This window comes from Macrosteles quadrilineatus, unplaced genomic scaffold, assembly GCF_028750875.1.
Source record: "Macrosteles quadrilineatus isolate MER2022 unplaced genomic scaffold, UCM_ALF_1.0 Scaffold_1__1_contigs__length_201487025, whole genome shotgun sequence".
Lineage (NCBI taxonomy): Eukaryota > Metazoa > Arthropoda > Insecta > Hemiptera > Cicadellidae > Macrosteles > Macrosteles quadrilineatus.
Window position 1 is genome coordinate 22,952,498 of NW_026542594.1, and position 18,888 is coordinate 22,971,385.

Below are 18,888 nucleotides of genomic sequence, written 5' to 3' on the forward strand. Positions count from 1 at the left end.
GGCCCATCCGTATAGGTTGTTAGCGTCGTAGTACATAATATAATCTCCATATTTGCTGTTATTGCTATTGTTGTTGTTAATGTTATCTACGACGCTAACACTAGTCGCAGGTGCGAACCGACCGTCTCGGCTGACGCCATCTTCCAATCGCCTCTTGTTGTTGTTGCTGCTGCTGCTACCACCTGCTGATGTTGAAGGATTGTTGACGGTGGTAGCGTTGGTATATTTATTATTGGCGACAGCGTGTCGGGTTGCGCACTGGGTCAAGCCGCCCCGGATCCCTTTCTCGAAGAACAGGTACATATCTACGTCCTGTAGGGTATCCAGGGTCACGTCAGTTTTGAAGAGCATCACGTCCCAAGCGTACGACGGTAAGGTCAACCAGTGGGCTGGATCGAGGTCGTAGTGTTCCAGACACTGGTCCCGAAAGCCCTCGAAGACGTCCGCCAACAGCAACACGTCTGTTTTCAAATACAAGTCGGCGTAGTCTCCGAGGGTGGTGCAATTGAAGTGTGACCATACGCGTCGGGCGTGAGCATAATCCTCTTCTTTTACGTCCTCCTTGCGTAGTCTGTCTCTGAAGGATTCCGGTGGTGGTAACACGTTTTCGTCCAATACCGAGAGTGACGTTACGTACTCGTATGGAAAAACTCCTTTGCGATGTACTAATGCAAAGTCAGCATCGTCAGGGAAAAATGATTTGGTAATGTGTAGATTGTCTATCGGCATTAGGGAAACTAAATTTGATAAGGCTCGGGACAAAAATCTGTAAGAGTCTACAAATCGGAGTGTGAGTCGGTTGTGACGATTCGCACCGTCATGTACGAATCGTTTGCTAAAAGATATGTATTTTTCTTCTGTGTTGGCGAGTACGTTTACGTCACCCCCGTCTATAGCCAGCTCCCTTACCACAAAATGAGCGTCGTAGTTACTCAAATTGTGGAAGTAGCAATGTATCGTGTCTTGCTCCTTGAATTTTAAATTGCAAGACCGATGAGCTGCACCTCGAAACGTGTAGGGGGGTGAGTGTTGGTGATCACGAACTTTCGGATCGTTTCGGCCGTCACCGTCATCAACGAATGGTTTCTTACAGATGTGACATCTGGTGGCGGCACGAAACTCCGCTTCTTGCTGCGCATCTAATCGCGGTTCGGTCCGGCGTGTTTTGTACAATACATCTCCTATACGCCGGACGTCTTTCTTGATAGATTCCATGAAATGATGCGCAGCGTTCTCACCCCTATAAAGACGAAGTTCCGAAAACGTGTTACCGTGGTCCTCTTGATCGGCTCCTAACCTGTGGCTATCACGAACGTAGTAAGCGTACGCGTACGGTCTGTGAACCTTCCTTGTCCTGACATGTTCAGAATCCGGTCTATTGTTCTTGTGATGATGGTGATGTGGCTTTCCCCCTCGCCTTGTTGCTGGATCTTCATCCGGAGGGGGGACGGTTGGTGGATCTGTGAGAGGTCGGTCGTCTTCTCGATCGTATGGTACGAGCGCACACTCGAAGTCAGCATAGATAGTGAATCTCTGTCGCTGTGTACGCTCGTACCTATCAAACTTAATATGTTTCTTCGGAGCCAGATCGGTGCGCAATGGCGCGTGGTCTAAACAATACTTCTTGTGGTCTGCAAGTCGCTGCTCACCCCGTTTACCGTCGACTGTCGGTCTGTTGTCAAAATGAGCGAAACAGCGCTTGCAGACATAGACTTTTCCGTGACATCTGGTGATCTGACTCCGGACCAACCTCTCGAAGTCAGCAATTAATGCATAGTGTGTAGAACTGTCATCTGTCAGGTACAAGAGGTCGAAATGGTTGTCGAGTTCTCGGTCTACTACACGGAGTGGATATACGATGTATTCGTACTTTGTTGTCAATTGACCATCTCTCCGTGTAGTCCGGACCCGATCCAATCCGTACACGTTCACGCTTACTCCAGCATTCCTCTTCTCGAATGTCGGGATCTGTTCAAGCTGTACGGGGAAAGATATTTTTGTGAAATCTAAGTTTATTCGCGCACGGAACTCAGGTGGAAAGTCCGTGGCGTCTAACTGACGATTAAACGAATGTTGAATGAATTTAGATAGAATAGCGTACATAAAACATTTTTGATCCCGATCATTCCGGACGTTGATCACGGCTCTTTTTGCGGCGACGCACTGGGGCAATGGAACGTATGAACTGCCTCCGAGAGGACGATAAACATTTACTCGGATTTCCATATCGATTATCCTCCCGAAAGTCCAGCCCGAGCCCTTCATTTCACACGTCTCCTTTTCATCCACTAACTTCTGAAACAACTGACCGCACAGGTCTTCAATGTCAGTGGACCGGAAGACGGCGACGTTCTTGGTTTTGAAAGCGCGTCGACACGTTTGGTCGTGAACGTTCGTAAATTCACAGTCCAGCCACAGATTAGTCTTGATGGCAGTCACGTTTTCTAATATGCGGTGCATAAGCGTAACTACCTGATCAAACAAAGTCGTCAGAAATTCCGGGATAGTAAGCCAAGAGGGCGCTTCGTTACGTAGGCGATACGTCTTCAGACGCCCAAGAAACGCCGTCTCGACTTCCTCAAAGTCATCTGGTGAAATGTTTGCCGGAATTTCTGACGTTTCATCACCATCATCATTATCCCTAATACTACTACTACTACTACTACTAGTGTTTAAGTTGTTACCATCACCACCTCCATATTGAATACTATTATCGTTTAAGTTATTGTTGCTGACCGAAGGACCAGCAGAGGGAGGTGGTGATGGTGGAGAATCCACAGTGCCCCATATCCGCACTTTCTCAGCAACGCAGTGGAAGCGGGAATGTCTGTTCAAATGGTAATGCGTTTTGAATACTCTATCACACTTGGGACACTGGAATCTCCGTAGTGGTGATAATGATGATGATGATGATGATGTCGTCACAATCACTACCGGACAATTGGTCTCCCTATGTCGATTCAGGTTAAAATTTCTCGTGAAGGAAAGTCCGCAGTCCGGACAATTGAAACACACTGTTGGGTTAAGTGGTGATGGCTGTGGGGGTGGGGATGTTGGCTGCCGCTCCTGCTGCTGCTGTTGTTGCCAGGGACGCCAGAGATGCTGCTGCTGCTGCGGCGGCTGCTGCTGCTGCTGCGGATGCTGTTGCACTGCTGGTTCTGGCTGTGGCAATGGCGAATCCGAAGTAGACAGATCTATGATAAACAAATAAAAGAAAACAATTTGATTAGTATAAAATAAAAAGTAATACTTCTTATAATTGATAGTAAAAAAATATGACAAAAAATTGTCTTAATACTGAAATCTGTCTAAAAAAAATGTCTTAATATTGGAATCTGTTTGATAAGTGAATGTAATAATTATTTATATTTATTTCCATTTGGTTCCATATTGATCTGGTCTCATCTTAATATGATGGTTCTGACTTTTTTTCATTCACAATTATAAAAACTGCATTAAATTCGAACTTCTGTATTCTTCAATCAAGTTATAATCTTGACGTTAAAATTGTAAAAATTAATATTTATATTACATACCAATAATATCCGGAATGGGTGGCGAGTTGTGGCCTACATCATCACCGTCGAAATTGACAGGCAACTCGTGGTCAAAATGCAATGATGGGCCAGCCGTCACGCTCTGCTCTTGCATGGTAAGGGTATCAGAACGGTTCTCTGCAAGCAAATGAAAACTTTTGTCAAGGTGTTATAATTTATAAAATTTAATAAAATAGAATATGGATGGTAGCAATCTCAGTCTCTCTCTCTCTGTAAAAAAATGTGCAATCTGTTTTCTTCTTCTTCAATGTATTCCGTTGTAAATTTTTACATTATTATTTATTATCAATAAGTGATCTCTATTCCATTAAATTAGATTCCATTTAAATAAAAATGTTCTACTTCTTCATTATTATATAAGTATTTAAATTTTATTTAATACAGTATATCAAATTATCTTCATCTTCCTTGTCGTAAAAATAATAAAATGGTAAAGACATATATATATTTTTAATTCAATTAATAATTGTATAATAAACAAACCTTCCGGTAATTCAACGATTGGTTCCATCGCCAGGCTATTATCGTCGTTGTCATTGTCGTCGAAGACCTCTTCGATCCTCAAGACGTCGCTGACTTTGTCGTTGTTCTCGTTGTCATCGTCGCTGTTATTCTCCTGCGTCTCAAACCGTCGAGGGTGAGTCTGCGGCGGAGAATGTGGCTGCGGCGACGACTGTGGTGGTGGCGGATGTGGAGCTCGGCCAGATCCGTGAGTCACCGCATAGTGTCGTTGGAGATTGCTCCGACGGGAAAACGAAACGCCGCACCAGTCGCAAGCGTATCTCACCATTCGCAGGTGGACCGTGCGCAAGTGGCGCGTGACGCTATCCCGCCGGGAGAATTCCCGATGACACACGGGACACACGGTCGGACCCAGTTCCGCCGCCGCTGGTGGTGGACCTCCGAATAAATATCCATCCATCTGCGACAATATCATGCTCACGTTAACCGATTGAATAAATTAAATAATCAGTTGGTTAACCGTAAATACTGAACTAAAACCACGCGTGTGTAGTATGAAATATGACCTGAGATTGTCCTGAACTGTCATCACGTATTTAAATAAAAAATTCCAATTTCAAAAAATTAAAATAAAGTAAATACTTATCAATTAAAACTTTGAATAAGGTGAATCAATTTTTTTTATTTGTTCAATGTAGTGTACAGTTACAACTAAATTTTACTATTGTGTCAGATAGACTATACTAACGTTACACACTATGCTAATCTCACTCACATATCGGCTTGTATTTAATTAATCATAAAAAGAAACTCTCCATCTATACTAACATTGGCTACAACTCTTCGTTTGAACGATATATGTTAGAGACTCCTAAATGTAAAAGAATGATAAAAAAGAATTCATATATTTATGGAAACATTTTAAAAGACATTATTAGAAGAAACGTTTAAAAAATAAATATATATGAAACTAATATATTTAACTTAAATATTGAAAATGTTGTACTCAATGTTTAAGTAGATATGTTAAAGACTCGTAAGAATAGTAAAAAAATCTTTAAACGAAATAAATATTGATTTTAGGTTAAATGGATGAATAATGTTACATAATATACATAATATAATATATATTTAACCTCGTCCATTACATCTGTTAAAAGTTCAAAAAAAAAAAAAATAATAATAATACTATCACACACTCACTATATAAATATTATTTCGAGTACTTACGGCTTTTAATCACAATAATCCAATGTGCACAAACAATGATGCAATAGTTGTAGCTGCTGCTCGAACACACAACCTATCACACTGAACACCAAACCATAACTGAGGGTCTGCTGTAGGGACGTGACACACAAAGACGAATCTTCTACGTCGCAGTGTCAGGCACTGGCAGGTACGGTGTATTGGAATGGAAACTTCCAGGAATTTTAAACTAAGAATAGAGAAAGATCTAGTGGTAAACAACAGGTGTTCCTTTGTCGGCGTCAATCAAAGGAACGTTCTCGAAGGGATCCTTTGTAAGTGGACTAAACAAACCTTTTTAGATGCTTGTCACGATTTGCTCACCTTCGTCAAATGTAATGGTCTTACTAAAAGCTTTTAGAAACTCAACTAATGGATCTGTCAATCACCCGTTAAGTGGATTTCTTTGTATCCTAGGATCAAAGGGAGCGCCGCCGTTAATTGCTTTCCATTGTATCGAAAGATCAAAGGGACAGCCGACTACACCTCTCTCCGTGGGAGGTCTAGCACATCCCAGGATGTGCCAGTGTATCGAAAGATCAAAGGGAGTGCCGCCGTTAATTGCTTTCCATTGTATCGAAAGATCAAAGGGACAGCCGACTACACCTCTCTCCGTGGGAGGTCTGGCACATCCCGGAGGTGCCGGATTGCAGGGAAATGGAAAGTGGAGATACTGGATAGTGAAGGGGGGAGGGGATGTGCAGGATTGAAGCAAATGAAACTATCGAATGAAACAACCGAATGAAACAACCGAATAAAACAACCGAATGAAAACAACCGAATGAAACAACCGAATGAAACAACCGAATGAAACAACCGAATGAAACAACCGAATGAAACAACCGAATGAAACAACCGAATGAAACAACCGAATGAAACATTGAATGTGGGGAGGTGCCATGGGGGGGGGTGCAAGGGGAGGGAGAGGTGCAAGGGGAGGGGGAGGTGCAGGGGGAGGGGGAGGTGCAGGGGGAGTGGGATGTGCAAGGGGGGGGGAGTTCAAGGGGAGGGGGAGGTGCAAGGGGAGGGGGAGGTGCAAGGGGAGGGGGAGGTGCAGGGGGAGGGGGAGTTGCAGGGGGAGGGGGATGTGAAAGGGGGGGAGGTGCAAGGGGAGGGGGAGGTGCAAGGGGAGGGGGAGGTGCAAGGGGAGGGGGAGGTGCAAGGGGAGGGGGAGGTGCAGGGGGAGGGGGAGGTGCAAAGGGGGGGGGGAGGTGCAAGGGGGGGGAGGTGCAAGGGTGGGGGGAGCAGGAGGCGGGTGGTGGAGGTGGAGGCGGTGGCGTTGCTCCCCTGCTCCCCTCTTTAACTTCTTCAATACCTACTACTGACTATTTATGTCATCAAATACAACAACTGACTGTGATTTTACATCATTTGGTGTGATTTCACAGTCAGTAAACGTGTGTAATTTCACTTCATCACACAAACTAAATATTTCAATTATTTTTTTATATTTTTCTTGTTCTAAAGATTTATATATTAAATATAAGTTTGTAAATTTTAATCCTTCCTTTCTTACAATTAAGTTATAAATTACAACCGTCTTCCCACTTCCGCTTGGACCACAAATAACACATCGAATATTGGTAGGAAATAGACCCAACTTCTTTCGTATATTTTCCTTAGTATGTGATATTTTAAATTTATGTTTTTGTTGAATAAAAGACATTTTTTATATAATAAAAATGGTAAAAAATGATAATAAGAAAACATGTAAAAAGGGCAAAGGTTTATTCCTAAAGCCTTACAGGGGTCGAGGGTTATTGAATACTCTTATAAATAACCTTCCATTTCCACTTCACATACCATCATATCAATACTGTGGACCTGGGACAAATGTACGTGAGAATTTAGCTAAAAATGTACCTCCAAAAAATAAACTAGACTCTTATTGTAAAGAGCATGACATATTCTACATGAATAATCCTGATACTGCTGCACGGAACAAAGCAGACATGAGATTAGCAGACTTAGCTTGGACTAGAGTAACGGCCAAGGACGCAAGTCTTGCTGAAAAAGCCGCTGCTTATGCAGTGACAAATTTGATGAAGGCTAAAGCAAAAATGGGAATGGGATTAAAATTTAATAAAAAAGATGGACAACTACCAGCTGTTAGAGGCCGCAAAAGACGTGCCTCACTTCAGGGGAGTGTACCTAAAAAGCGAGCTAAAAAATCTAACACCAAGAGTAAAAGAGTGCGGAATAGTTAATTTAGATAGTTCATCTGGCACACATTGGACAGCATATCGTAAAAATAAAGATATTGTAATTTATTTTGACCCATTTGGAATCCAACCTCCAAAAGAAGTAATTAAATATTTTGAGGGATATAAAATCTACTATACAACCGATCAAATACAAGATTTAAATAGTTCTATTTGTGGAATTTTATGTTTATCATTCATAAAAAATATTTCTTTATAAAAATGGATTCATTTACTATAACATTTTCGGGTACAGAGCCAGAGCTAAAGTCAGTATTCTTTCCTCCCATAGAATTAAATGATGATTATGTAATTGGATTGGTAGATTTTCAAAGTTATAACTCAATATTTAATGTTAAAAAACCACTAAATACTTTAACATATTACAAAGTAGAGAAAATGACATTACCAAAAGGAGAGATCTCAGTTGATGATTTAAACCAGTTATTAAATGGAAAACTTAAAGTTATAGTAGATAAAAATGGAGAAGCATTAATTAATACTAAATCCAAACTTTTATTCAAAGGGCTTATTCCAAAATTAAATCAACTTAAAGCCAAAAAATTAACCATTAGTGAAGGTGATGATGTTTTCTATTATGACCACAATGCTCCAGTTACAATAGAAATTTCTGAAGGAACATATGAGGTGGTTGAGCTTGCAAAGGAAATTCAAAAGCAAATCCCAGATTTTTTCCTTACAGCTAATAATAAAACTATGAAAGCAACACTTCTTTCTAGCCACGTGTTTGATTTTACAAAACCATGTTTAGGGTCTGTTTTATTGGGATTTAAAGGTGTTTCTACTCCTGGTGTCCAGTTTGAATCTACAAATAAAATAAACATTAATAATGTAAATGTGATTAGAGTAAAATGTAATATTGCAAATGGGTCCTATTTAAATGGCAACAAATCACACACCATACATAGCTTTTATCCAGAAGCTCCTCCTGGCTACAAAATTATTGAAGTTCCAAGAAATATTATATATTTTCCTGTAAATAAGAGAAGTTTAGATGTTGTCAGTATTACATTTGCCGATCAGCACGACAAGGCAATTGACTTTAACGGAGAAGAAACTACAATTACTTGTCATATAAAAAAGATATGAGAATTTATAAGAATTTATCTATAAGTGTACAAAATGCTAGGTTCCTAAAGTCAATAGGACTAAAGTTAAAATTTTCTATTAATAAAAATGGAAGATTTTCTAGACGTTACAGGAAAATCCCAATTCGACGATGGTGTGGTTAAAATTACAAATCACTCCTATGTTCCCCACAACACTTTAGCAATAAATAATTCTGATGAAATTCGAATATGTATTAATAATCAAGATTTGCTAACTCTCCCATGTAGAAGTTATCTGTATATTAAGGGAGAAATTGAAAATCATGATAAAGGTCATTTTATAAATAATGCATTTGCGTTCTTATTTGATGAAATTAGATACGAAGTTGCAGGTAAGGAAATATACATTGTAAGAAACCCAGGAATTTCTAGTCTTATGAAAATATTGAGCTCTTACAATAAAACAACTAAATTAACAAATGTAGCATTTGATTCTGACACGAATTTAAAAGAGTTCCATAAAGGTGGCAAGTTTAGTACATGTTTGCCATTAGAGCTGTTAATGGGTGTATTCGAGGATTTTAATAAGGTATTAGTAAATGTCAAACAAGAATTGGTGTTGAAAAGATCCAAAAATGATTTGAATTGTATATTAACAACCGCTAGTGCTCCAGCCAGTGGCACTTCTGATTTGATTCCTAAAATTACACTTAACTCAATTCAATGGGTGATGCCACATGTGATACCATCAGATGGAGAGAAGTTACAATTACAAAAGATGTTATTGCAAAATAAAAATTTGCAAATTGCATTTAGAAGCTTAGAGCTGCATGAACTTCCATCATATCCCAATACCACAAGACATACATGGTCAGTAAAGACGTCTTCAAGTTTGGAGAAGCCTAGGTATATTATATTTGGTTTCCAAACAGCTAGGGATAATAGTGCACGAAAAAGAACTGATGAATTTGATCACTGTAAATTAAAAAATCTCAAAGTATTTTTAAACTCTGAATATTATCCTTATAGTGATTTAAATCTCGACTTTGAAAATGGAGATGTCTCTAAAGCTTATGAGATGTTTATGAGGTTTAGAGAGACTTACTATAATACTATCCCAGATCCTATGATTAGTAGGGCTGAGTTTATGAAGAAATATCCACTAATTGTAATAGACTGTTCTAGACAGAATGAAACAGTGAAGGAAGGAATTGTTGATATTAAATTAGAGATTGAAACTGCAGAAAATGTACCAGCAAATACATCTGCATATTGTTTGATAATACATGATAAAGTGTTTGAGTACAATCCTTTGTCAAATGAGATAAATAAAATGTAAATAAAAGATGAAAAACATTTAACAAGAATTGGTTGACTCTGCAAATCAAATACGAGAGAAATATAGAGCTTTAAAACGTGGCAAGTTTCTAGAGGCTGAAGAGAGGTTCCAAACATTCCAACCTTTAATAGAGCCATTACAAGAATTAAAGAAAATCACATCAGAGAGGCCTCGAATGGAGATACTCCCAATGACTCCATCTAGAATATCAATGATACCAAGATTACAACCATTACAACCATCCACTCCACAGAAATTAGATTTTGGTCTTTTAGCATCAGACTATTTAGGAAATTACCTCAGTAAAAGTAGTATGACAGACACTACATATGGTATTAGACGAGAAGCAAATAAATTTTTTATTGGAAATAAGGAAGTTGATATTGCCAATGATGATGTTACAGTTGCAAATAAAACCTACAAGGGGACAAAAGGTTTATGGGAATTGTTAACGTTAAAAGAACCTGAGAACTATACTCAGGCTGATTTGCAAAATTATAAAGAGATTTTGGAAGCTACAAATGGACATTTAAAGAGTTACAAAGATGGTGCACCAATTTCAAGTAATAGACATACTAAATATCTTAATATAATTAAACCTCTATTTAAATCTGTTGGTGAAGGTTTGAGACAAGTGACTGGTAATAAAATATACTATATTTATTGGGATGATCCTAATGAGCTTGTAGATAGGTTAAGACTTCTTTGGCTAAGTCGCCAAGCTGGTAACTCAGGAGTGGATAATGAAATAGATTCCATTATTGAGGAATTGAGAGAAAGTGGAATTATTTATTAAATAAAAATATGTTTATAGATAAATTTTATCGTTTATATAATCCATATAATAAGCCTGCAGAACCCAGGGCTAGTAGTGAACCTACTTTAAATTTACAAGACGATAGTTGGAATGGTTTAAACCGTAAAATTGGTAATGTTAAAGATGGGGAGTTTGTAGATGATGTATCAACTTTGGGACAGACATTAACTAGAAAAGGTGATGTCTTTTTACAAGGTAAAACTAAATACGAGTTTTTAGAATCTAAGAATAAAAATTGGAATACTAAAAAACAGAAAATTACTAATGTGAAAAAGGGTGAAAGTTTAGATGATGTGCCCACTTTACAACAGACTTTAATACGAACAGATGGTGGTACATTTGTACAAGACAATAATAATTATGAATTTTTAGAATCAGAGAATGGTGTTTGGAATGCTAAGAAACGGAAAATTACTAATGTAGAAAAAGGGTGAAAGTTTAGATGATGTGCCCACTTTACAACAGACTTTAATACGAAAAGAAGATGGTAAATTTATACAAGATGATAATAATTATGAATTTTTAGAATCAGAGAATGGTGTTTGGAATGCTAAGAAACAGAAACTTAGCAATTTGATGGAAGGTACAGATAGTAAAGATGCTGTGAATGTTTCACAAGTTCCAAAAATGGAAGCAGGCTATTGGAGTTTTTATAATAAAAGGTTAGTACGTGATAAACCTGCCATTGATGAAACTGATTGTGTTATAAAAGAACAGACTATAACTTTTGATAAAAAAGAAAAATGTTGGGATGCCAAAAAAATATTTATAAGGAATCTACCAGAGGGGGAACATTCGAATGATATTTGTCTAATGTCACAATCTATGCATTACGATGGATCAAAATTTGTATATGGAGAAAAAAATTTTAATTTGATGGAATATAATCCTGATTTATTAGTTGCTGACCCCACATCTTTGAGTGGATTTAAGTATATAGATAATAGACCATATATACCAGAAAACTATGTATTTAAAAGAATGGAAGATAATCTATTGATTGGGGCTAATGGTGATGTATTTAGAGTTACAGGAAAGGATGATGTTATAAAAAATGAATGAAATTGCATACGAACTTCATAAGCCTGCAAGAAAGAATTTTATTAGAAGGTCTTTTAAAGTATTGGGTATAAACGAAACCATACAAATAGATTTAATTGATATGCAAAACTATGCTAGAGAAAATTCTGGCAATAAATATATTTTAACTTTAATAGATACATTTTCTAAAAAAGCTTATGCTGCTCCACTAAAGAATAAGACAGGGTTGGTGGTTACAGAAGTCATTAAAACCATTCTACCAAAGGGGGTTAAAAACATTCAATCCGACAATGGAAAAGAATTTTTCAATCAATATTTTAGCAAACTAATGAAAAAATTAAATATTAATCACTATCACACATTTTCTACAACTAAGGCTGCAATTGTAGAGAGGTTTCAGAGAACTTTAAAGAATTGGCTATATAGGGAATTTAGTGCTCAGGGGAGTTATAAATGGTTGGATTTACTTCCAAAGTTAATTCGAAAATATAATAATAAGGTGCATAGATCTATAGGAATGAAGCCTAACCAAGTGAGTATTAAGAACAGTAAATATGTGCATGAGAGGTTGACTTCTAAAGTAGTGCAAGTTAAAAAGCCAAGATATAAGGTAGGTGATAGTGTGAGGATTTCCAAGTATAAACATGTTTTTAGTAAAGGTTATACTCCAAATTGGACAGGGGAACTATTTACAATAGCAGAAGTAAAGAATACAAAGCCTGTGACTTATATCTTGAAAGATGAAAATGGTAATATAATCAGGGGAGGCTTCTATACAGAGGAGTTGTTAAAGACCAAGTATAAAGACATGTATTTGATAGAGAAGGTTATTAGGAGAAAGGGTGATTTATTGTATGTCAAATGGCTTGGATTCCCAAGTAGCCAGAACTCATGGATTTCCACTAAGGATGTCCAAGGGAGCGTGCCATGAGCCGGGAGCGCGCCCAAGTTCGCGCACAAACCTCGCTCGATTTTGAGAATATACATGTGAATAGATGTGGATTTGAAATAGTAATGAAGTTGTACAATGGTATTGAACATTTATATAGGGGATATAGGTCGAGATCAGGATTTTTAGAATTGGTGGCCAAAAAATGATCCCCATGTTATTCTTATGGGGAAAAACGCCAAAAGTGAGGTATCTTTGTCCTATTGTCACTACTCTAAATTTACACTTGTAAGGGTCAATAAATGTAAGAAATAGTTTTTTAGCTTAATATCAAATATATTTATGGGGAATAAGTAAGAAATAAGGTTTGACAATTATATAGGGATATTTAGGCAAAGATCAGGATTTTTGGTTTTAGTGGCCAAAAAATGATCCCCATGTTATTCTTATGGGGAAACGTGCCTAAAGTGATGTCTCTTTGCTAGTTCGCCACTACTGTTGATAATTATGCCGAACATTCCTAGGAATCTGAACACTAGAGTTAGTTTAAAATGTATGTAATCTTATCAATAAACATATAAACATGCAAATGGCCAATGGTTGAAGAATCATGTCAACGATATGTCAAGTTGATACCAAAGATATTAGTAGTAGTATCTCGTTAATATACAAATAATAATTGTTAATCAGATATGAGTTTAAGTTTATTTTTTTATTTTTTTTATGATAAGCCAAAATATAAAAAAATGACAGTAATAGTATTTTGGACTTAAATGGTACTTTATTTACTATACGGCTGATTAATTAAGTCAGAATATCTAAGTCAAACATGCAAGTGAACAGTAAATCAAAATATTTCCGTTTCTTTTTATTTGTAAACAACATGGCTTGTTTGCTACACCGATTAAAATGGAGGCGTCTTAGTTAACATGGATTCAAAACCTCATAATTAAGATAAGGAATAACAAAATAAACTTATTCGATTGGTTTATCATAAATTCCTAAATTCGTTTTAGATTAAATTTTTCAAATGTTTAAAAAGAAAAAAACGCTGGGATACACTACTGTAAAGGAAATTTTACAAACCAGTAGTTCAAAAGCCTGATCAAATATTTTATTGAAAATTCTCCCTTCTCCGAAAAAAATGAAATAAATCCGTTTAATGTCAAGATAATAAAGTAATGAGTAACTATAAATATTTGACTATACATGTTTTAAGGTTAAAATAAAAATGCATTACTATAACGATTGTGAACTGAACATGTTTAACAAAATATTATAAAGGAACGATTGAAAAATTAATATTTTCTTCGTTATAAACACAAACAAGGGGAACCACATAATATATCCCTTATGATGCGTGTTAGCCAAAAATATTCAACAAAGACCTTCTCAGGTTTTATTCATCCATTTTCTACATTCTGTACTTGAATGTTATATACGGAGATTTATTATCAGCCGGTCCTTTTGAAACAAATGACCACTTCTTATGGTTGTATGGATATGGGGAAATATATATAAATACCTTGCTTCTCTAGGAATTATTTTTTTTTCAGTGCAAATATTAAAAGATTCAATAGGCTAGAATTGTTGGGTTACTATTAGAGTTTTTACATAAGTCATTTCATGTGATTGTAACTTTAATGTGTACTGGAAATAAAAACTAGTCTTACGAAAATGTACTTCCTACAGATATATAATTTCTCGTTTTAGTCGTAATCTTTTCTGCGTTTTATATTATATTATATTTAAGATTCATTTCCTTATTGTACTCCAAGTTGTATGGAAATTTAGGGTAGAATAATATTCGTTTTTGTGCAACCAAATTATATTGTAGTTTATCATATTAATTGAATCAAGACAAATTTAATTTCATCAATTCAGTTTAGTATGAAAGAACAATTTTTAAACATAGTGATGTAAATTAAATTAATGGTCAAACATTTCCATGCGAGTCAAAGGGTATAGCCTATCTGGTCGGGCTTGGACGGAACTACAATTGCTCAGTCACTTGAGAGTCAAAGGTATGCAAATTTATACCGTATGTGTTAGTCATCACTAAAAGTATCCTTTGTATCTTCATTTGCATATCCCTCTATACTTTTCAAGGATGACATTTTTTGTTTCTCTGTAATTGCCTTAATTTATACGTTGCATAAGAGAAAAACCTAGTAACTAAGCCATTAATATATATTTAAGATAACTAATAGTTCCATCTAGATATAGATGCAGGTTTTATACACCTTATCTTTGGGATATTCCTAGGACATCAAAACACAATTATAACCTAAGTATTAGCAAGGCTTTGGTGGCAAAGTAACATAATTGCAAACCATTATATTGTGACAGAGGTGTTCGCCCTTCTGAGAAACCAGTGACTCGGAAGTGATTGCTTGACCACTGCGCCTACCTACTTACTTCATTACACACACATACTTTCTGTAAGGGAATTGTATTTGACTGTGCAGTAGATAGTAGTAAACTTATAAAAGCCACTTTCATAGATAGTTAGTTATTGTTAACAATTGTAGTTGAAGCCATCTTAATTTATGGCTGATATAAATTAGTTTAACTGTATCATTAGTAATAACTGTAAGTAATTGATTGTGTAAAAATTGTAATCTTTCACAGGAGAAAAAACCTTAGCTGTAAATATTATAGGTAAGATTTAACAAATTGAGTTAACTGTTCTAGTACCGTGTTTCTTATTTTAGAACCAACCACAAATTAGGCTAAACCGTCACAATAGCATGGGTTCTCTATTAATATTTCTAGCACCATGTTTAAAATAACTTTAAGATCATTGATATCTGATAAACTTGCTAGTCTCACGACTTCGTTTATATATATATATATATATATATATATATAGATCAAATGTATTTATTTTTCTTTGAATATTGTATTGTATTATTCAAGCTGCACGCAAAAATATTATCAATATTACGCTCAAAAGTGAGTTTTTAACTTTGAAATACTACACTGCATTTTAAAAGTTGCTGTTTAAAGTTTCGAAACTTTTACCTCATCTTATGAATATAAATTTGATACTCTGGATATAAGTTGAAGATATAGAGACACCAAGAAAGTTTGTAATCGTTTTAGATAATTTAAAAAACAATCTAACTGCATTCAATTATTTTTCTGGTAATTTGTATCTTCAATTTTAATATTTATGATTATTTGTTTATTTATTGATCTGTTATATAATTGTGCATTGACTTGAAGAGTATTAAACCCTATTCTTTTTTCAGACGCCTTTGTTATTAAATCATGACCATGCTTCTCGATATAGGTTGATATTCTCATGGCCAAGTAGAGGATACAGTGTCAATATTAGGAAACAAAGTATAAAGGTTTTGTAACAAGATTTTTACTTTTAGATGTGATATGGTCTGTAAAAACCGAAAAAAATAAATCTTCAAATATTCAAATTTGCTTAAAAAGGAAATAAATAAAGCAAGCGACCGATAGTGATCACAGTACACCGATTTAGTAGCTAAGTTCGGTAGTAATTAGCAGCCACCCATTACCCCAACCTAATTTTTGGTTCTTACTTACAGGTGCGTGGTAAGTTTATGTAGCGCTTTTTACTGTGGATGTTGAGTTTTATATTGATTGTGTTCTTAGTAATACTTTAGTAGATATTTAGGAATAAATATGAAACTAATTAAAAATGTTGTAATAGGGAGAAATTGGTTGATACAAATACAAATCCAGGCTGAAATAATTATAAGTAACTCTTTTTAGACAAATTCGGTGCCTTCGCGAAAAGATAATGTCAACACACGTGAACATATAGGAATTATAGGAATCATCACATTTTAAGTTTTGTGTTATTTTAAAAATGGTTTTATTCATGGTTCTAATAGGAGTAACACCTTCCCTTTCTAGGATGCTAGAGGTTCTAGCCCGTAACTGTTGTTCACATATTTCCAGACTAGTACTAGAGGGTCGTGGCACTATCACATGGCTAATATTAATTGGGATTGGCGTGATTTGAACCCGGGACCTCAGGCTCTGAACCCCTGCGCTCTCACATTAGACCAACTTGCTCCCAAGGAGTACATAACAATGGATTAACAACAAGGGTATTGTTTAATGTTTATTATTAAATTATTAAAATCCACATAAAAGGTTAGTTATGTATCTTCGCATTTTACTTTAACACAACTTCAAGAAATGCATTCTTGTCTCGTTAAGGTGTTGTAGTTTGTACATGCTGTTGTCAGATAGTCATATATGTTACGAAAATTAAATCACGTCAGCATGCTTTTTAAAAGTCAACATCAGGTTCCTGCCACTCTATTGCGTAAACATACACTATCCAAACAGATCCACGTGGATAACTGGATGTGAAGGAAGAACATTTTTAATAAATATCAACACAATATTACTTATTCTCTCCAAAACGTGTAGTTTTATTTTTGTTTTATACTTGCTACAAGTCGTGAATGACATGTAAAAAAACATACTAACAAAATTATGTAACTTTAAAATTGCTGAAATACTTAAAATATCTACTTACAGTTCTTCAGTAGACAAGCTTACCACATTATGCTCAAAATAAAATAACTATCTTCAATCATGAAAATAAATTAAATATATAACTTTTTATATCAAGTAGGTAAAGAAGTTTTTTTTTTATTGCAAGAGATTACTGTTTTATACAGGGTGTTCCAAACCACCCGTCCGGCTTCTATAGCTCCAATATGAAAGCAAATAGAAAGCTAATAGCAACTGGAACCCCGTATTTTGACCCAAATGAACTTAGCAACATAGTTTTTACAACGGCAAACTCTTTGAATACCATTTAATAAAAATAAACTATTAGAATACACTAATTTTGCTATATCTCTTTAACCAATTAAGATTAAAAAGGGGGGGTTAACGTTAAGTACGGTAAGGGGGGGTTAAGGGCTACAACGTGGTATTTGATGGAATCCATAGAGCCCTCTAATATTTTTTTAGATAACAGCTTTTGAAACTTCGAAAAGTTTTTGAAAATGCGTAACATAAGTAAAACGTTAGGAAAAGGGTTGAAACCAGTGTTTTTTAAAGCTCATTTAGCAATTAAAGTGTAATTCAAATTTTAACCTCCCATGGTGTTTTAAAGTTTTGCTGTGAAAAGTAGTTCAAAGGTAATTTTTTTTGTAACTTTTTGATCATCCTGGAAATATTGAAAAAAATAATTAAAAACATCTTCCACTAAAATACCCAGGACTCAAAAACCTGTAAATTTAGGTATAACACGGCCCCCATTTGAAAATTTCCTTAAAACCACCCCTCTTCCCAAAATGTTCCTTTTTGGGTTCTTTTAGCGAATTTCCCTATAGGGAAGTAGCTATTACCGTAGGTCTCATGGTAATACCTAGGCCCGGGACCGATTTACTTTTTCATTTTCATGTCCCCAGAGTCCAAGAACACCATTCGTTCAAATTTTTATATATCTATATATATATACTAAATGTTTAATTATTTATTTCATTTATTAATATGTATATTTATATATATGTGTCCATCCGCATGATAACTTGAGTAATTTTTGTCCGATTTTGATAAAATTTTGTTTGAAGGTGTAAGGCGGGATAAACTTGAATGAGTTTGCGAACCAGCATGATCGGACTATGTTAACGGGGGTTTATGGGGGGTTTTATGGGGTAAAAATAGGGTTTTCCCATTTTTGAACCTAAAAACGCAACATTTCACAATTTTTTTCTAAACCTTTTTGTAGAGCTTAAAAAACAAATAATTTAGTATATTGAAGCGTTATTATGCGCCTAATCGTTACAGAGAAAATTCAAATAAAATGTTACTTTTAAATTCCCATGTTATTCTCATGGAGAATAAGTCAACTGTTGTAGTTTGCTTGTTTAACATATTTTGATCAAATTTGGAAAATACATTAATTTCTTACTAAACTACAGTACCTTTTAACATTTTACATAAAAAAGCACTTTTTACCCTCCCTGTTGCAGCAAACCTAAGTACTCATTTAAATAATTCTGCTTAAATAGGAAATAAATGTGATATTTTTAAGGAGACATTTTAGTGTAAATCCAATCAGGCAAATGGAATTTCGCTAAGTCTGCAGGTTCGCTGCGGCGGGAGTATTTACGTTTAAAAATAACTTTGCTAAATTCCTTGGTGTCAAAATAAAACGTTCTAGTTGCGATTAGGTTTCTACTTGCTTTCATATTGGAGCTATAGAAGCCGGCCGGGTGGTCTGTGACACCCTGTATAACACTAATAATTCTCGCGTAT